Below are 22,278 nucleotides of genomic sequence, written 5' to 3'. Positions count from 1 at the left end.
ATTGCTCAACTCTTTCAATAGATGAGCTCTACACGTTCTTGTGCCATTTCAAACATTACTTGGTCTATTCGCATCTTTACCTTACGAAACAATGCACGAAGGCTAAACTAGCATGTCAGACTTCTAAGTACACTAAATAGACTACAACGGTGCACTTTGAAGCTTCGGAATAGCTTAACTCTCTCCATAGATGAGTTTTTCACGTTTTTGTGCAATTTCAACATAACTTGGTCTATTCGCATCTTTACCTCATGAAACCTTGCACGAAGGCTAAACTAGCATGTTAGACTTCTAAGAACGCTAAATAGAGTACAACGGTCCACTTTGATGCTTTGGAATTGCTCAACACTCTCCATAGACGAGATTTATATGTTTTGTGCAATTTCAAACATTACTTGATCTATTCGCATGTTTACCTCACGAAACAATGCACGAAGGCTAAACTAGCATGTTAGACTTCAAAGTACACTAAATCGATTACAATGGTCCACTTTGAAACTTTGGAATTGCTCCACTCTCTCTATAGACGAGCTTTTCACTTTTTGTGCAATTTCAACATAACTTGGTCTATTCGCATCTTTACCTCTCAAACCCTTGCACGAAAGCTAAACTAGCATGTTAGACATCTAAGAACACTAAATAGAGTACAATGGTCCAATTTGATGCTTTGGAATAGCTTAACTCTCTCCATAGACGAGCCATTCACGTTTTTGTGCAGTTTCAAACATAACTTGGTCTACTCGTAACTTTACCTCACGAAGACTTGCACGAAGGCTAAACTAGCATGTTAGACTTCTAACAATACTAAATAAAGTACAACGGTCCAATTCGATGCTTTGGAATTGCTCAACACTCTCCATGGACGAGATTTACAAGTTTTTGTGCAATTTCAAACGTTACTTGATCTATTCCTATCTTTACCATACGAAACATTGCACGAAGGCTAAACTAGCATGTTAGACATCAAAGGACACTAAATAGAGTACAACGATCCACTTTGAAGCTCTGGAATTGCTTAACTCTCTCCATAGACGAGATTTTCACTTTTTGTGCAATTTCAACATAACTTCGTCTATTCGCATCTTTACCTCACGAGACATTGCACGAAGGCTAAACTAGCATGTTAGACTTCTAAACAAAGTAAATAGAGTACAACGGTCCACTTCGAAGCTTTGGAATAGCTCAACTCTCTCTGTAGATGAGTTTTTCACGTTTTTGTGCAATTTCAACATAAGTTGGTCTATTCGCATCTTTAACTCACGAAACCTTGCACGAAGGCTAAACTAGCATGCTAGACTTCTAAGAACACTAAATAGAGTACAACGGTCCACTTTGATGCTTTGGAATTGCTCAACACCCTCCATGGACAAGATTTACACGTTTTTGTGCAATTTCAAACATTACGTTATCTATTCGTATCTTTACCTGACGAAACATTGCATGAAGGCTAAACTAGCATGTTAGACTTCTAAAAACATTAAATAGAGTACAACGGTCCACTTTGAAGCTCTGGAATTGCTTAACTCTCTCCATAGATGAGATTTTCACTTTTTGTGCAATTTCAACATAAATTCGTCTATTCGCATCTTTACCTCACGAGAAATTGCACGAAGGTTAAACTAGCATGTTAGACTTCTAAACAAAGTAAATAGAGTACAACGGTCCACTTTGCAGCTTTGGAATTGCTCAACTCTCTCTGTGGACGAGCTTTTCACTTTTTGTGCAATTTCAACATAACATAGTCTATTCGCATCTTTACCTCACGAAACCTTGCACGAAGGCTAAACTAGCATGTTAGACTTCTAAGAACGCTAAATAGAGTACAATGGTCCACTTCGATGCTTTGGAATTGCTCAACACTCTCCATGGACGAGATTTACATGTTTTTGTGCAATTTCAAACGTTACTTGATCTATTCGTATCTTTACCATACGAAACATTGCACGAAGGCTAAACTAGCATGTTAGACATCAAAGGACACTAAATAGAGTACAACGATCCACTTTGAAGCTCTGGAATTGCTTAACTCTCTCCATAGACGAGATTTTCACTTTTTGTGCAATTTCAACATAACTTCGTCTATTCGCATCTTTACCTCACGAGAAATTGCACGAAGGCTAAACTAGCATGTTAGACTTCTAAACAAAGTAAATAGAGTACAACGGTCCACTTCGAAGCTTTGGAATAGCTCAACTCTCTCCGTAGATGAGGTTTTCACGTTTTTGTGCAATTTCAACATAAGTTGGTCTATTCGCATCTTTAACTCACGAAACCTTGCACGAAGGCTAAACTAGCATGCTAGACTTCTAAGAACACTAAATAGAGAACAACGGTCCACTTTGATGATTTGGAATTGCTCAACACTCTCCATGGACGAGATTTACACGTTTTTGTGCAATTTCAAACATTACGTTATCCATTCGTATCTTTACCTCACGAGACATTGCACGAAGGCTAAACTAGCATGTTAGACTTCTAAACAAAGTAAATAGAGTACAACGGTCCACTTCGAAGCTTTGGAATAGCTCAACTCCCCCCGTAGATGAGTTTTTCACGTTTTTGTGCAATTTCAACATAAGTTGGTCTATTCGCATCTTTACCTCACGAAACCTTGCACGAAGGCTAAACTAGCATGCTAGACTTCTAAGAACACTAAATAGAGTACAACGGTCCACTTTGATGCTTTGGAATTGCTCAAAACTCTCCATGGACGAGATTTACACGTTTTTGTGCAATTTCAAACATTACGTTATCTATTCGTATCTTTACCTCACGAAACAATGCACGAAGGCTAAACTAGCATGTTAGACTTCAAAGGACACTAAATAGATTACAATGGTCCACTTTGAAGCTTCGGAATAGCTTAACTCTCTCTATAGATGAGATTTATATGTTTTTGTGCAATTTCAAACATTACTTGATCTATTCGCATCTTTATCTCACGAAACAATGCACGAAGGCTAAACTAGCATGTTAGACTTCAAAGGACACTAAATAGATTACAGTGGTCCACTTTGAAGCTTCGGAATAGCTTAACTCTCTCCATAGATGAGTTTTTCACGGTCTTGTGCAATTTCAACATAACTTGGTCTATTCGCATCTTTACCTCATGAAACCTTGCACGAAGGCTAAACTAGCATGTTAGACTTCTAAGAACGCTAAATAGAGTACAACGGTTCACTTTGGTGCTTTGGAATTGCTCAACACTCTCCATAGACGAGATTTATATGTTTTTGTGCAATTTCAAACAATACTTGATCTATTCGCATCTTCACCTCACGAAACAATGCACGAAGGCTAAACTAGCATGTTAGACTTCAAAGGACACTAAATAGATTACAATGGTCCACTTTGAAGCTTTGGAATTGCTCCACTCTCTCTATAGACGAGCTTTTCACTTTTTGTGCAATTTCAACATAACTTGGTCTATTCGCATCTTTACCTCTCAAACCCTTGCACGAAAGCTAAACTTGCATGTTAGACATCTAAGAACACTAAATAGAGTACAATGGTCCAATTTGATGCTTTGGAATAGCTTAACTCTCTCCATCGACGAGCAATTCACGTTTTTGTGCAATTTCAAACATAACTTGGTCTACTCGCAACTTTACCTCACGAAGCCTTGCACGAAGGCTAAACTAGCATGTTAGACTTCTAACAATACTAAATAAAGTACAACGGTCCACTTCGATGCTTTGGAATTGCTCAACACTCTCCATGGACGAGATTTACATGTTTTTGTGCAATTTCAAACGTTACTTGATCTATTCGTATCTTTACCATACGAAACATTGCACGAAGGCTAAACTAGCATGTTAGACATCAAAGGACACTAAATAGAGTACAACGATCCACTTTGAAGCTCTGGAATTGCTTAACTCTCTCCATAGACGAGATTTTCACTTTTTGTGCAATTTCAACATAACTTCGTCTATTCGCATCTTTACCTCACGAGACATTGCACGAAGGCTAAACTAGCATGTTAGACTTCTAAACAAAGTAAATAGAGTACAACGGTCCACTTCGAAGCTTTGAAATAGCTCAACTCTCTCCGTAGATGAGTTTTTCACGTTTTTGTGCAATTTCATCATCAGTTGGTCTATTCGCATCTTTACCTCACGAAACCTTGCAGGAAGGCTAAACTAGCATGCTAGACTTCTAAGAACACTAAATAGAGTACAACGTCCACTTTGATGCTTTGGAATTGCTCAACACTCTCCATGGACGAGATTTACACGTTTTTGTGCAATTTCAAACATTACTTTATCTATTCGTATCTTTACCACACGAGACATTGCACGAAGGCCAAACTAGCATGTTAGACTTCTAAACAAAGTAAATAGAGTACAACGGTCCACTTCGAAGCTTTGGAATAGCTCAACTCTCTCCGTAGATGAGTTTTTCACGTTTTTGTGTAATTTCAACATAAGTTGGTCTATTCGCATCTTTACCTCACGAAACCTTGCACGAAGGCTAAACTAGCATGCTAGACTTCTAAGAACATTAAATAGAGTACAACGGTCGACTTTGATGCTTTGGAATTGCTCAACTCTCTCAATAGATGAGCTCTACACGTTCTTGTGCCATTTCAAAGATAACTTGGTCTATTTGCATCTTTACCTTACGAAACAGTGCACGAAGGCTAAACTAGTATGTCAGACTTCTAAGCACACTAAATAGAGTACAACGGTCCACTTTGAAGCTTTGGAATAGTTCAACTCTCTCCATAGATGAGTTTTTCACGTTTTTGTGCAATTTCAACATAACTTGGTCTATTCGCATCTTTAGCTCATGAAACCTTGCACGAAGGCTAAACTAGCATGTTAGACTTCTAAGATCGCTAAAAATAGAGTACAACGGTCCACTTTGATGCTTTGGAATTGCTCAACTCTCTCCATAGACGAGCTTTACAAGTTTCTGTGCAATTTCAAACATAACTTGGTCTATTCGCATCTTTAACTTACGAAATGTGGCACAAAAGCTGAACTAGCAAAGTAGACTTCTATGAACACCAAATAGAGTACAACGGTCCACTTTGATGCCTTGGAATTGCTCAACACTCTCCATAGACGAGATTTACACGTTTTTATGCAATTTCAAACATTACTTTATCTATTCGTATCTTTACCTTACGAAACATTGCATGAATGCTAAACTAGCATGTTAGACTTCCAAAGACAACAAAATAGAGTACAACGGTCCACTTTGATGCTTTGGAATTGCTCAACTCTCTCGCTAGACGAGCTTTACACGTTTTTGTGCCATTTCAAACATAAATTGGTCTATTCGCATCTTTAACTGACGAAACGTTGCACGAAAGCTAGAGTGGCAAGTTAGATTTCTACGAACACTAAATAGTTTACAACGGTCGACTTTGATACTTTGGAATTGCTCAACTCTCTCAATAGATGAGCTTTACACGTTGTTATGCAATTTCAATCATAACTTGGTCTATTGGCATCTTTACATCACGAAACCTTGCACAAAGGCTAAACTAGCATGTTAGACTTCTAAGAACACTAAATAGAGTACAACGGTCCACTTTGATGCTTTGGAATTGCTCAACTCTCTCCATAGACGAGCTTTACAAGTTTTTGTGCAATTTCAAACATAACTGGGTCTATTCGCATCTTTAACTTACGAAACGTTGCACGAAAGCTGAACTCCCAAGTTAGACTTCTAAGAACACCAAATAGATTACAACGGTCCACTTTGATGCTTTGGAATTGCTCAACACTCTCCATAGACGAGCTTTACATGTTTTTGTGCAATTTCAAACAGTACTTGATCTATTCGTATCTTTACCATACGAAACATTGGACGAAGGCTAAACTAGCATGTTAGACTTCAAAGGACACCAAATAGAGTACAACGGTCCACTTTGCAGCTTTGGAATTGCTCAACTCTCTCTGTGGACGAGCTTTTCACTTTTTGTGCAATTTCAACATAACATGGTCTATTCGCATCTTTACCTCACAAACCTTGCACGAAGGCTAAACTAGCATGTTAGACTTCTAAGAACACTAAATAGAGTGTAACGGTCCACTTTGATGCTTTGTAATTGCTCAACACTCTCCATGGACGAGATTTACATGTTTTTGTGCAGTTTCAAACATTACTTGATCTATTCGTATCTTTACCTTACGAAACATTGCACGAAGGCTAAACTAGCATGTTGGAGTTCTAAGAACGCTAAATAGAGTACAACGGTCCACTTTAATGATTTGGAATTGCTCAACTCTCACCATAGACGAGCTTTACAAATTTTTGTGCAATTTCAAACATAACTTGGTCTATTCGCATCTTTAACTTACGAAACGTTGCACGAAAGCTAAACTAGCAAGTTAGACTTCTAAGAACACCAAATAGAGTACAACGGTCCACTTTGATTCTTTGGAATTGCTCAACACTCTCCATAGACGAGATTTACACGTTTTTGCGCAATTTCAAACATTACTTTATCTATTCGTATCTTTACCATGCGGAACATTGCATGAAGGCTAAACTAGCATGTTAGACTTCCAAAGACAACAAAATAGAGTACAACGGTCCACTTTGATGCTTTGGAATTGCTCAACTCTCTCGCTAGGTGAGCTTTACACGTTTTTGTGCCATTTCAAACATAAATTGGTCTATTCGCATCTTTAACTGACAAAACGTTGCACGAAGCTAGAGTGGTAAGTTAGAGTTTTAAGAACACTAAATAGAGTACAACGGTCCACTTTGATGCTTTGGAATTGCTCAACTCTCTCGATAGACGAGCTTTACACGTTTTTGTGCCATTTCAAACATAACTTGGTCTATTTGCATCTTTACCCTATGAAACGTTGCACGAAGGCTAAACTAGCATGTTAGACTTCTAAGCACAGTAAATAGAGTACAACGGTCCACTTTGGAGCTTTGGAATAGCTCAACTCTCTCCACAGAAGAGTTTTTCATGTTTTTGTGCAATTTCAACATAACTTGGTCTATTCGCATCTTTACCTCACGAAACGTTGTACGAAGGCTAAACTAGCAAGTTAGACTTCTAAGAACACTAAATAGAGTACCACGGTCCACTTTGAAGCTTTAGAATTGCTTAAATCTCTCCATAGACGAGCTTTTCACTTTTTGTGCAATTTCAACATAACTTGGTCTATTCGTATCTTTACCACACAAAACATTGCACGAAGGCTAAACTAGGATGTTAAACTTTTAACCACCGTAAATAGGGTACAACGGTCCACTTCGAAACTTTGGAATAGCTCAACTTTCTCCATTGATGAGTTTTTCACTTTTTTGTGCAATTTCAACATAACTTGGTCTATTCGCATCTTTACCTTGCGAAACCTTACACGAAGGCTAAACTAGCATGTTAGACTTCTAAGAGCACTAAATAGAGTACAACGGTTCACTTTGATGCTTTGGAATTGCTCAACACTCTTCATGGACGAGATTTACATGTTTTTGTGCAAATTCAAACATTACTTGATCTATTCGTATCTTTACCTTACGAAACATTGCACGAAGGCTAAACTAGCACGTTAGAGTTCTAAGAACACTAAATAGAGTACAACGGTCCACTTTGATGCTTTGGAATTTCTCAACTCTCTCCATAGACGAGCTTTACAAGTTTTTGTGCAATTTCAAACATAACTTGGTCTATTCGCATCTTTAACTTACGAAACGTTGAACGAAAGCTAAACTAGCAAGTTAGACTTCTAAGAACACCAGATAGAGTACAATGGTCCACTTTGATGCTTTGGAATTGCTCAACACTCTCCATAGAAGAGAATGTACACGTTTTTGTGCAATTTCAAACATTACTTTATCTATTCGTATCTTTACCATATGAAACATTGCATGAAGGCTAAACTAGCATGTTAGACTTCTAAAGACACTAAATATAGTACAACGGTCCACTTTGAACCTTTGGAATTGCTCAACTCTCTCCATAGACGAGCAATTGACGTTTTTGTGCAATTTCAAACATAACGTGGTGTATTCGCATCTTTAACTTATGAAACGCTGGACGAAAGCCAAACTAGCAACTTAGACTTCTAATACCACAAAATAGAGTACAACGGTCCACTTTGATGCTTTGGAATTGCTGAACTTTCTCGATAGATGAGCTTTACAAGTTTTTGTGCAATTTCAAACATAACTTGGTATATTCGCATCTTTAACTTACGAAATGTAGCACAAAAGCTGAACACGTTTTTGATGCCTTGGAATTGCTCAACACTCTCCATAGACGAGATTTACACGTTTTTGTGCAATGTCAAACATTACTTTATCTATTCGTATCTTTACCTTACGAAACATTGCATGAAGGCTAAACTAGCATGTTAGACTTCCAAAGACAACAAAATAGAGTACAACGGTCGACTTTGATGCTTTGGAATTGCTCAACTCTCTCAATAGATGAGCTTTACACGTTTTTGTGCCATTTCAAAGATAACTTGCTCTATTTGCATCTTTACCTTACGAAACATTGCACGAAGGCTAAACTAGCATGTCGGACTTCTAAGCACACTAAATAGAATACAACGGTCCACTTCGAAGCTTTCGAATAGCTCAACTCTCTCCATGGATGAGTTTTTAACGTTTTTGTACAATTTCGACATAACTTGGTCTATTCGCATCTTTACCTCACGAAACCATGCACGAAGGCTAAACTAGCATGTTGGACTTCTAAGAACACTAAATAGAGTACAACAGTCCACTTTGATTCTTTGGAATTGCTCAACTCTCTCCATAGACGAGCTTTACAAGTTTTTGTGCAATTTCAAACATAACTTGGTCTATTCGCATTTTTAAATTACGAAACGTTGCACGAAAGCTAAAATAGCAACTTAGACTTCTAAGAACCCCAAATAGATTACAACGGTCCACTTTGATGCTTTGAAATTGCTCAACACTCTCCATAGATGAGATTTACCTGTTTTTGTGTAATTTCAAACATTACTTGGTCTATTCGCATCTTTACCTCACGAAACCTTGCACGAAGGCTAAACTAGCATGTTATACTTCAAAGGACACTAAATAGAGTACAACGGTCCACTTTGCAGCTTTGGAATTGCTGAACTCTCTCTATAGACGAGCTTTTCACTTTTTGTGCAATTTCAACGTAAATTGGTCTATTCGCATCTTTACCTCACGAAACCTTGCACGAAGGCTAAACTAGCATGTTAGACTTCTAGGAACACTAAATAGAGTACAATGGTCCAATTTGATGATTTGGAATAGCTTAACTCTCCATAGACGAGCAATTCACGTTGTTATGCAATTTCAAACATAACTTGGTCTATTCGCATCTTTACCTCATGAAACCTTGCACGAAGGCTAAACTAGCATGTTAGACTTCAAAGGACACTAAATAGAGTACAACGGTCCACTTTGCAGCTTTGGAATTGCTGAACTCTCTCTATAGACGAGCTTTTCACTTTTTGTGCAATTTCAACGTAAATTGGTCTATTCGCATCTTTACCTCACGAAACCTTGCACGAAGGCTAAACTAGCATGTTAGACTTCTAGGAACACTAAATAGAGTACAATGGTCCAATTTGATGATTTGGAATAGCTTAACTCTCCATAGACGAGCAATTCACGTTGTTATGCAATTTCAAACATAACTTGGTCTATTCGCATCTTTACCTCATGAAACCTTGCACGAAGGCTAAACTAGCATGTTAGACTTCTAAGAACACTAAATAGAGTACAACGGTCCACTTTGATGCTTTGAAATTGCTCAACACTCTCCATGGACGAGATTTACATGTTTTTGTGCAATTTCAAACGTTACTTGATCTATTCGTATCTTTACCATGCGAAACATTGCGCGAAGGCTAAACTAGCATGTTAGACTTCAAAGGACACTAAATATAGTACAATGGTCCACTTTGAAGCTTTGGAATTGCTCAATTCTCTCCATAGATGAGCTTTTTGTTGAATATATGTTTGAGTGATTACAACGGCATGTTTTGATTGAACTTTGATCTATTGATTGTATTGAGAAACCTAGGTGCATATGCCTACTTGATTAGTTTAGGAATTCAAGACTTATATTAAACTAGTTCAATTGTGCTTATTTGATGATTTGATTATTGAACTAACATGAACTAATTGCAAGAAATCCTAAAAGGGTTTACATAGCATGTCTTGAGTTTAATTGTGTGTATGATCAAGTTGGCCATGTATCAACATGGTCACCTTAACCGAACTGTAATGAAGACTTAATCAGTGTCAAACATGATTAAGAAAGTCAATTTCGTGGTCAACATAATCAAGTTTTGCCAAAGATGTCTTGAAGCTTAATTGGGATCAATTGAAGTAAAATTAACTTTCTAGTCAAAGTCAGAATCGACGGACGTGACGTGGCAGCTGACATGGCATTGTTGACACGGCATTAATGACATGGCATTGATGACATGGCAAAGAAGACAAGTTAACCATAGTTACATCTTAACTGGAAGACTTGGAGCCAAAAAAAGAAGAGAAGGAAAAGTTAATTTGAAAGGAGGAGACAAGAGGTACAACAAGTCTTATGACAAGTTTTTCTCTTCACATGTGTGGGAAGCTTTATTTCAAAACCATTTCTCTTTCCCACCAAGACACTCCACATCCAATGGATCATATTCTCTCTACATCAAAATCACATTTTAATCCAATGGCCAAAGATTCAAGCTTTATTCTTATCTCTCCTACTTTACATCCTATGGCCAAAATTGAATTTTCATTTGATCCAAAGGCCATCATTTATTCCACCTAAGAGACAAACTTTTCTCAAGTCAATTGTTGTATCTTTCAAGATGCATCTAAAGTCTATATCCATCCAAAAGCCATGATTTACTCCACCTAAAAGACAAACTTTTCTCAAGTCAATTGTTGTATCTTCCAAGATGCCTCCAAAGTCTATATCCATCCAAAAGCCATTATTTCTTCCTACCAAAAGAGACTTGTTGTAAACATTTTCACACTTCTCTAAGCCTTCTAACGTCTCTAATGATCCAAGGGTCCATATCTTTCATATCAATCCAATGGCCCTCATTTCATGAGCTTACACTCCACAAGTTTCTATAAAAACTAACTCTTTGTCTATGGTGCATATACTTGGCCGAAAATTACACTCTCTCTCTAGTGTTCTTCATCTTCTAAGCTTTCATTCTTTCACTCATTCATTTCTTGATTACATACTTGATTTTGAAGAGAGATCACACACACTAGCCAAGTAAAGCTTTATTGTTACTCTTGAGCCTTTCTTACCAGATTCTTATCATTTCCTCAAGAGTCATTCTACTTGCTTGAGCAATCTGATTTCCAGCACCTATAAGGCTTCATTCTATATCTCCATTTCACCATTCAAGCCTTATCACAACTGATTTTCGTTGGTTGATACACTACTCAAAATTTCACATACCCTAGCAACCAAAAAATCTCAAATCTGAGTTTTGTGCTTACCATTCCCATTCCAGCTTTTCAAGAGCTTCATTTGAGCCTTAGACACTTACAAATCCAGCTACTAAAGAGCCAGCCTTTGAGCCTAAACTTATCTCATACCCGGCTATTCTTAGAGCCATTTTTGAGCTTGTATTTTGTTGATTGAGTTAGTGTGGTGAGCTACAAACCACACGGTGTGTAGAGTTTGGTGTGGTGAGCTACAAACCACACGGTGTGTAGAGTTTGGTGTTTGAGCTACAAAAACATCGGTTGTAAGAGTTCCGCTTGACTCGGTTGAACAAGCCATATTGGAGTGTTTGAAATTCCCAAGTGGGACTTGGGGAGTGGAGTAGGCTTGGGTTAAGCCGAACCACTATAAATCTCTTGCCTCTTTTACTTTCCAGCAATTTCAATTAGCATTGCATTCTCATATCATACATACTTGAAATTGGATATTTAGGTTGCTAGATTCAAGTTTGTTTAAATTGATTGTTCTCCTTGACTCATATACATATACACTAGAACTTAATTTGGTATTTAGCTTCCGCTTAGGGTGAAATTTGATAGAATTCATTGAAACCGAAAAGGAGTGACCTAGTCTAAATTTGACTAAGGACACAATTCACCCCCCCCTCTTGTGGTGCCATACATCCTAACACTTTTCACTTTTTGTGCAATTTCAACGTAACTTGGTCAATTCGCATCTTTATCTCACGAAACATTGTACGAAGGCTAAACTAGCATGTTAGACTTCTAAGCACAGTAAGTAGAGTACAACGGTCCACTTCGGAGCTTTGGAATAGCTCAACTCTCTCCATAGATGAGTTTTTCACGTTTTTGTGCAATTTCAACATAACTTGGTCGATTCGCATCTTTACCTCACGAAACCATGCACGAAGACTAAACTAGCACGTTAGACTTCTAAGAACGCTAAATAGAGTACAACGGTCCACTTTGATTCTTTGGAATTGCTCAACTCTCTCCATAGACGAGCTTTACAAGTTTTTGTGCAATTTCAAACATAACTTGGTCTATTCGCATCTTTAACTTACGAAACATTGCACGAAAGCTGAACTCCCAAGTTAGACTTCTAAGAACCCCAAATAGATTACAACGGTCCACTTTGATGCTTTGGAATTGCTCAACACTCTCCATAGACGAGCTTTACGTGTTTTTGTGCAATTTCAAACATTACTTGATCTATTCGTATCTTTACCATACGAAACATTGCACGAAGGCTAAACTAGCATGTTAGACTTCAAAGGACACCAAATAGAGTACAACGGTCCACTTTGCAGCTTCGGAATTGCTCAACTCTCTCTATAGACGAGCTTTTCACTTTCTGTGCAATTTCAACATAACATGGTCTATTCGCATCTTTACCTCACGAAACCTTGCATGAAGGCTTAAACTAGCATGTTTGACTTCTAAGAACACTAAATATAGTACAGTGGTCCAATTTGATGCTTTGGAATAGCTTAACTCTCCATAGACGAGCAATTCACGTTTTTGTGCCATTTCAAACATAACTTGGTCTATTCGTATCTTTAACTGACGAAACGTTGCACGAAAGCTAGATTAGCAAGCTAGACTTCTAAGAACACTAAATAGAGTATAACGGTCGACTTTGATGCTTTGGAATTGCTCAACTCTCTCAATAGATGAGCTTTACACGTTTTTGTACAATTTCAAACATAACTTGGTCTATTTGCATTTTTACCTTATGAAGCATTGCACGAAGACTAAACTAGCATGTTAGACATCTAAGCACAGTAAATAGAGTACGACGGTCCACTTCGAAGCTTTGGAATAGCTCAACTCTCTCCATAGATGAGTTTTTCACCTTTTTGTGCAATTTCAACATAACTTGGTCTATTTGCATCTTTACCGCACGAAACATTGCACGAAGGCTAAACTAGGATGTTAGACTTCTAAGCACCGTAAATAGGGTACAACGGTCCACTTCGAAACTTTGGAATAGCTCAACTCCCTCCATTGATGAGTTTTTCACTTTTTTGTGCAATTTCAACATAACTTGGTCCATTCGCATCTTTACCTCGCGAAACCTTACACGAATGCTAAACTGGCATGTTAGACTTCTAAGAGCACTAAATAGAGTACAACGGTTCACTTTGATGCTTTGGAATTGCTCAACACTCTTCATGGACGAGATTTACATGTTTTTCTGCAATTTCAAACATTACTTGATCTATTCGTATCTTTACCTTACGAAACATTGCACGAAGGCTAAACTAGCATGTTAGAGTTCTAAGAACACTAAATAGAGTACAATGGTCCACTATGATGCTTTGGAATTGCTCAACACTCTCCATAGACGAGAATGTACACGTTTTTGTGCAATTTCAAACATAACTTGGTCTATTTGCATCTTTACCTTATGAAGCATTAAATAGAGTACAGTAAATAGAGTACGACGGTCTACTTCGGAACTTTGGAATAGCTCAACTCTCTCCATAGATGAGTTTTCCACCTTTTTGTGCAATTTCAACATAACTTGGTCTATTCGCATCTTTACCTCAAGAAACCTTGCACGAAGGCTAAACTAGCAAGTGAGACTTCTAAGAACACGAAATAGAGTACAACGGTCCACTTTGATGCTTTGGACTTGCTCAACTCTCTCCATAGACGAGCTTTACAAGTTTTTGTGTAATTTCAAACATTACTTGATCTATTCGTATCTTTGCCATGCGAAACATTGCGCAAAGGCTAAACTAGCATGTTAGACTTCAAAGGACACTAAATAGAGTACAATGGTCCACTTTGAAGCTTTGGAATTGCTCAACTCTCTCTATAGACGAGCTTTTCACTTTTTGTGCAATTTCAGCATAACTTGGTCTATTCGCATCTTTACCTCGCGAAACCTTACACGAAGGCTAAACTAGCTTGTTAGACTTCCAAGAGCACTAAATAGAGTATAACGGTTCACTTTGATGCTTTGGAATTGCTCAACACTTTTCATGGACGAGATTTACATGTTTTTGTGCAATTTCAAACATTACTTGATCTATTCGGATCTTTACCTTACGAAACATTGCACGAAAGCTAAACTAGCATGTTAGAGTTCTAAGAACACTAAATAGAGTACAATGGTCCACTTTGAATCTTTGGAATTTCTCAACACTCTCCATAGACGAGAATGTACACGTTTTTGTGCAATTTCAAACATAACTTGGTCTATTTGCATCTTTACCTTATGAAGCATTGCACGAAGGCTAAACTAGCATGTTAGACTTCTAAGCACACTAAATAGAGTACGACGGTCCGCTTCGGAGCTTTGGAATAGCTCAACTCTCTCCATAGATGAGTTTTTCACCTTTTTGTGCAATTTCAACGTAACTTGGACTATTCGCATCTTTACCTCAAGAAACCTTGCACGAAGGCTAAACTAGCCAGTGAGACTTCTAAGAACACTAAATAGAGTACAATGGTCCACTTCGATGCTTTGGAATTGCTCAACTCTCTCCATAGACGAGCTTTACAAGTTTTTGTGCAATTTCAAACATTACTTGATCTATTCGTATCTTTACCATGCGAAACATTGCGCAAAGGCTAAACTAGCATGCTAGACTTCAAAGGACACTAAAAATAGAGTACAAGGGTCCACTTTGAAGCTTTGGAATTTCTCAACTCTCTCTATAGACGAGCTTTTCACTTTTTGTGCAATTTCAACATCACTTGGTCTATTCGCATCTTTACCTCGCGAAACCTTACACGAAGGCTAAACTAGCTTGTTAGACTTCTAAGAGCACTAAATAGAGTACAACGGTTCACTTTGATGCTTTGGAATTGCTCAACACTCTTCATGGACGAGATTTACATGTTTTTGTACAATTTCAGACATTACTTGATCTATTCGTATCTTTACCTTACGAAACATTGCACGAAGGTTAAACTAGCATGTTAGAGTTCTAAGAACACTAAATAGAGCACAATGGTCCACTTTGATGCTTTGGAATTGCTCAACACTCTCCATAGACGAGAATGTACACGTTTTTGTGCAATTTCAAACATAACGTGGTCTATTTGCATCTTTACCTTATGAAGCATTGCACGAAGGCTAAACTAGCATGTTAGAATTTTAAGCACAGTAAATATAGTACGACGGTCCACTTCGGAGATTTGGAATAGCTTAACTCTCTCCATAGATGAGTTTTTCACCTTTTTGTGCAATTTCAACATAACTTGGTCTATTCGCATCTTTACCATACGAAACATTACACGAAGGCTAAACTAGGATGTTAGACTTCTAAGCATCGTAAATAGGGTACAACGGTCCACTTCAAAACTTTGGAATAGCTCAACTCCCTCCATTGATGAGTTTTTCACTTTTTTGTGCAATTTCAACATAACTTGGTCTATTCGCATCTTTACCTCGCGAAACCTTACACGAAGGCTAAACTAGCATGTTAGACTTCTAAGAGCACTAAATAGAGTACAACGGTTCACTTTGATGCTTTGGAATTGCTCAACACTCTTCAAGGACGAGATTTACATGTTTTTGTGCAATTTCAAACATTACTTGATCTATTCGTATCTTTACCTTACGAAACATTGCACGAAGGTTAAACTAGCATGTTAGAGTTCTAAGAACACTAAATAGAGCACAATGGTCCACTTTGATGCTTTGGAATTGCTCAACACTCTCCATAGACGAGAATGTACACGTTTTTGTGCAATTTCAAACATAACTTGGTCTATTTGCATCTTTACCTCATGAAACCTTGCACGAAGGCTAAACTAGCATGTTAGACTTCTAAGAACACTAAATAGAGTACAACGGTACACTTTGATGCTTTGGAATGTTAGGATGTATGGCACCACAAGAGGGGGGGTGAATTGTGTCCTTAGTCAAATTTAGACTAGGTCACTCCTTTTTCGGTTTCAATGAATTCTATCAAATTTCACCCTAAGCGGAAGCTAAATACCAAATTAAGTTCTAGTGTATATGTATATGAGTCAAGGAGAACAATCAATTTAAACAAACTAGAATCTAGCAACCTAAATATCCAATTTCAAGTATGTATGATATGAGAATGCAATGCTAATTGAAATTGCTGGAAAGTAAAAAAGGCAAGAGATTTATAGTGGTTCGGCTTAACCCAAGCCTACTCCACTCCCCAAGTCCCACTTGGGAATTTCAAAACACTCCAATATGGCTTGTTCAACCGAGTCAAGCGGAACTCTTACAACCGATGTTTTTGTAGCTCAAACACCAAACTCTACACACCGTGTGGTTTGTAGCTCACCACACCAAACTCTACACACCGTGTGGTTTGTAGCTCACCACACCAAACTCTACACACCGTGTGGTTTGTAGCTCACCACACTAACTTAATCAATAATACACCTCGGTCTCACCGAGAACACAAATCAACAAGTTGAATTCTCAAATAGGCTCTTTATGGCAGCCGGGTAGAGAAGTAGTTTAAGCTCAAGGTATGGCTCTTTGAGTAGCTAGATATGGAAGTGTTTAGGCTCAAATGTGGCTCTTTATGTTCTGGAAATCAGATTGTGCAAGCAAGAAAATGGCTCTTGAGTAAATGATAAGAATCTGGTAAGAAAGGCTAATGGTCTCTAATAAAATGATGCCTAATTTCAATATGTTTAGCCTTAGAATGATGCACCGGATTTTTAGAAAGGCTAATGGCACTAATATTATCACAATATATAGGAATATCTTTTAATTTAAGTCCAAAATCATTTAGTTGTTGTCTAATCCATAAGAGTTGAGCACAACAACTCCCTATAGCCATATATTCGGCTTCGGTGGTAGATAGGGCAACACAAGGTTGTTTCTTGGAGAACCAAGAGATAAGCATACTCCCTAGGAATTGGCATGTACCCGAAGTACTCTTCCTATTTATCTTACATCCAGCAAAGTCGGCATCACTATATGCATGTAAATCAAACAATGAATTTTTGTCATACCATAAGCCAAGAGTTGATGTATGTCTAAGATACCTAAATATTCTCTTAACCGCTAGGAAATGAGAATGCATAGGCTGACTTTGAAATCTAGCACACATGCATACACTAAACATAATGTCGGGTCTACTAGAGGTCAAATACAAAAGTGAACCAATCATGGACCTATACATTTTAGAATCATAAGGCTGTCCATTTTCATCTTTGTCAAGCTTAGTAGACACACTCATGGGAGTAGGAGAAGGATTCAAGGAATCAAAACCAAACTTTTTAAGCATATCATGAATATATTTAGTTTGACTAATATGTATACCTTTCTTAGTTTGTTTAACTTGCAGCCCTAAAAAGAATGTAAGTTCACCCATCATAGACATCTCAAATTCATTTTTCATGCAAGACTCAAACTCTTTGCACATAGCCTCATTAGTAGCACCAAATATAATGTCATCTACATATATTTGAACAATAAGCATGTCATGACCTTTTTCTTTTAAGAACAAAGTGCTATCAATTCTTTCTCTTTTAAAACCATTTTGAATTAAGAATGAAGAAAGTCTATCATACCATGCCCTAGGTGCTTGTTTCAAACCATACAAGGCTTTTGTCAATTTATAAACATGGTTTGGAAAGTTAGGATCTTCAAATCCAGGTGGTTGCTTTACATGCACATTCTCATTGATAAAACCATTCAAAAATGCGCTTTTGACATCCATTTGATAAAGTTTAAAACCTTTGAAACATGCAAATGCCATAAGCAACCTAATAGCTTCTAGCCTAGCTACGGGTGCAAATGTTTCTTCATAGTCAATCCCTTCTTCTTGGTTGTACCCTTGTGCAACCAACCTAGCCTTGTTTCTAATAACTTCACCATGTTCATTCATTTTGTTCTTAAACACCCATTTAGTTCCAATTATGGTTTGGTCTTTAGGTCTTGGAACTAGATGCCAAACTTCATTCCTAGTGAATTGATTCAACTCATCTTGCATAGCAATAATCCATTTATCATCAAGCAAAGCATCATTAATATTTCTAGGTTCTACTTGAGAAATCAAGGCATAAGAACCATGCACATCAACAATCAAAGCAGTATTCATTAAATTTGCAGTCACATTATCTACCACATTAACATGCATATCACCATTATTAGGAGCTAAGTGAGATCTACGAGTCCTTACCCCTTGATGCAAATCGCCAATTATGAGTTGTTTGGGATGCTTGTGTTTGTCCTTCACTTGCAGCCATGATGTAGGAGCTGTAGTTTCACTATTGGAGGCCACGGGTGCAACCTCACTTTCTTCCAAGCCCACGGGTGCGTCACTATTTTGTGTCTCCTCGTGCTCGTTTTCTCCCTCTTTGCTTGGTCCATCATCTTTAGGTGTAGGAGAGTCATCTTTATCATCTTTTAAGCTCAACTTCTCCAAATCTAACTCAATATCATCATTCTCAAGCAAAGGGTCAAGTGCAAGAGTTTCAATAAATTTAACATGAATGGACTCTTCTATTCTCCTAGACTTTGGATTGTAAACTCTATAAGCTCTAGAAGTTAAAGCATAGCCAACAAATACACAAGGAGTAGATTTTGCATCAAATTTATCTAAGTCATCCTTAGTTTTAGTACATAACATTTGCAACCAAAAACTCTAAAGTAGTCAACCTTAGGTTTTCTATCATTCCAAATCTCATAAGGTGTCTTATTTATCTTCTTTCTAATAGACAACCTATTTGTAACATAGCATGCACAATTAATGGCCTCGGCCCACAAGAACTTAGGCAAATCATGTTCACAAAGCATAGTCCTAGCAATTTCTTGCAAAGTTCTATTTTTCCTTTCTACTACCCCATTTTGTTGGGGTGTTCTAGGTGAAGAGAAATCATGTCTAATGCCATATTCATCACATAGATCAATAAATGCATGATTATCAAATTCTCCTCCATGATCACTCCTAATCTTGCTAATGCTTATGTTCTTTTCATTTTGAAGCCTCTTGATTAGTTTTGAAAACTCATGAATGGTCTCATGTTTATGTGCAAGGAAAATCACCCAAGTATATCTAGAATAGTCATCAACAATCACAAAAGCATAGGATCCACCACCTAGACTTTTGACTCTACTTGGACCAAACAAATCAAGATGCAAAAGTTCTAAAACCCTAGTAGTTGAAATCTGGTTTTTAGACTTGAAAGACTCCCTAGTGTGTTTTCCACTAATGCATGGCTCACAAGCATCATACATGTCAAAGTTCAAAGAAGGTATGCCTCTAACAAGATTATTTCTAACCAATTTTTCAATTGTAGAAATTCCTATATGTCCTAATCTTCTATGCCATATATTCACATCACTAACATTGGAAATCAAGCATTTAAGTTTGCAATCATTCAAGTCTTTCAAATTAATAGAATACACATTACCATCTCTTTTTCCTACAAGCACACATTCATTCATGGCATTTAAAAACTCACACTTTGAATCATCAAAACATATGCGCAAGCCACCATCACACAATTGAGAAATACTAAGAAGGTTAAAAGACAATCCATCAACTAATTGCACATTAGAGATAGAGAAAGAGGATACATCACCTATGGATCCTTGACCAAGGATCCTACCCTTCTTGTTGTCACCAAAAGTCACATGACCACCATTAGAGAACTTCTTGAGAGAAGAAAAAGAACTTGAGTTCCCGGTCATGTGTCTTGAGCAACCACTATCCAAGTACCACTTGGAAGCCTTAGAACTTTTGATTTTCAAGAACACCTACATTAGTTCAATTCGCTTTAGGTACCCAATTTCTTTTGGGTCCTAGGAGGTTAGCATCAAGAATCTTGATTCCCTTTGGAACCCACATTTGCTTAACTTTCTTGCCAAACACATATTGAAACTTTGGAAAAACTTTGGCATTCAAGTTATGCATATATGCATCATTTGAAGAATGAAATGAAGTGCTAGCATACATAGAGCCTTGTGGAGCTCTAGGAGCCCTAGAATACCTTATGGGTTGCCCTAATTTCTTAGGAAACCCTACGGATCTCTTGGGAACAGATTTGATATCCTTCTTCCAAGGCTGATTTGACACACCCCTAATGGGAATAGGCCTATGTCTCACGGATTGGACAAATGATACATGTTCATGATGTGATTTCGAAGTACTAGCATGCATATCATTCAAAGCATTGTAGTTAGGAGGTGAAAAAATCATTTTCTTAGGAAAACAATCCTCCTTCATGTCATTCAAGGAATGCAAATAGCCACGTGATACAAAAGATGTAGAAATATCATGCATATCACATTTCTTCAATTTTACATTATCACCAACATAACCTAAACCCGATTTGTCCAAAGATTGTCTAAGGCATGATAAGAGTGAATCAAGTCTAGAAGATCCCACACTAAAATTCGAGAACGATTTCTCTAGATCCTCATATCTTAATTTCAAAGCATCTAATTCATTTTGAACAATAGAGTCATCATGTGACTCTTGGTTCTCATTAGGCACAATAGCAATCAATTTCAAATCATCATACTCTTCTTGTAAGGTACTAAGTTTAAATTGCAAATCTTCAATCAAGGGTTCATGATCACACTTAGACATGTTATTAGCACACATGGCAGCAAGCATATCGCACTTTTCATCACATTTAGCATTTAGATCATCAATGGTCTTTTCATGCTCTTCTACCTTAGCATTTAAACAATCAATCTCATTTTTCAATTGTTTCTTTTCCTTATGCATTTTCCTATTCTTAGCATTCATGTCATTGAGTAAGGAAAGCAAATCATCAATAGACACATCATCATCATCATGATGAAAAGAGTTTACCTCCTCATCCGGATTGGATGAGTTTCCTTTGGCCATCAAGCAAAGTCTAGCAACCTCGTCCTCACTTGAAGTGCTTTCGGAGTCCGAATCACTCCATGTAGCTTTGAAGGCTCTCTTGGTTTGCTCCTTGCTCTTTTCTTTCTTCTTTGGACACTCATACTTCATGTGTCCCCTCTTACCACACTCAAAGCAGCTCAAATCTTTGTCTTGCTCCTCATGGTTCCCTTTTGAGTCGTTTTGATCCCCATGGCCAGATTTGAAGTTGTCCCTCCTTGAGTGGCCAAAAGGTCTACCACTTTGCTTCTTCTTGTTTATCAAGTATCTCCTGAACCTCCTTGTCATTAAGGCTACTTCTTCATCACTCAAATCATCTTCACTATCACCCTTGGAGGCAAAAGCAATGCTCTTCTTTTTGGTGTCCTCTTTTTGAGCTTCTCTTGCCTTCAAGTTTGTCTCATATACCAGAAGTGATCCTACAAGCTCATCCAACTTAAAAACTTTGAGATCTTTAGCTTCTTGGATGGCGGTCACTTTGGCATCCCATGCTTCCGGAAGACTTCTCAAGTACTTTTGTACCTTTTCTTGATTGGAGAATGTCTTCCCTAAAGATTCAAGAGAATTCAGAATTTTGGTTAGTCTAATATCCATATCGGTAATAGACTCATGTGGAAGCATAGTGAACAATTCATATGAATGCATGAGCATGTTAATCTTAGACTCCTTTACTTGATTAGTTCCCTCATGCTTCATCTCTAACCTAGTCCACATATTTTTAGCCGAAATGCATGTAGAAATATGTTTAGCTTCAATTGAATTTAATGCATTAAATAAAATAGACATAGCTTTAGCATTCAAAGAAATATTTTTCTTATCATTATCATCCCATTTATCCCTAGGTTTTGAAATCTCCTTCTCAACATCACCAACTTTGATGGTGATAGTAGGCTCATAAGGTCCATCCTCTATGACATACCACAAATCAATATCTAGAGACATGAAATAAAGTTTCATTCTCATCTTCCAATGGTCATAGTCTTCTCCATCAAAGTATGGTGGTCTACCACTAGATTGACCCTCTAATACATGATCATGTCTA

This window comes from Tripterygium wilfordii, chromosome 19 (genome assembly GCF_013401445.1).
Source record: "Tripterygium wilfordii isolate XIE 37 chromosome 19, ASM1340144v1, whole genome shotgun sequence".
Lineage (NCBI taxonomy): Eukaryota > Viridiplantae > Streptophyta > Magnoliopsida > Celastrales > Celastraceae > Tripterygium > Tripterygium wilfordii.
This window is presented reverse-complemented; position numbering follows the sequence as displayed.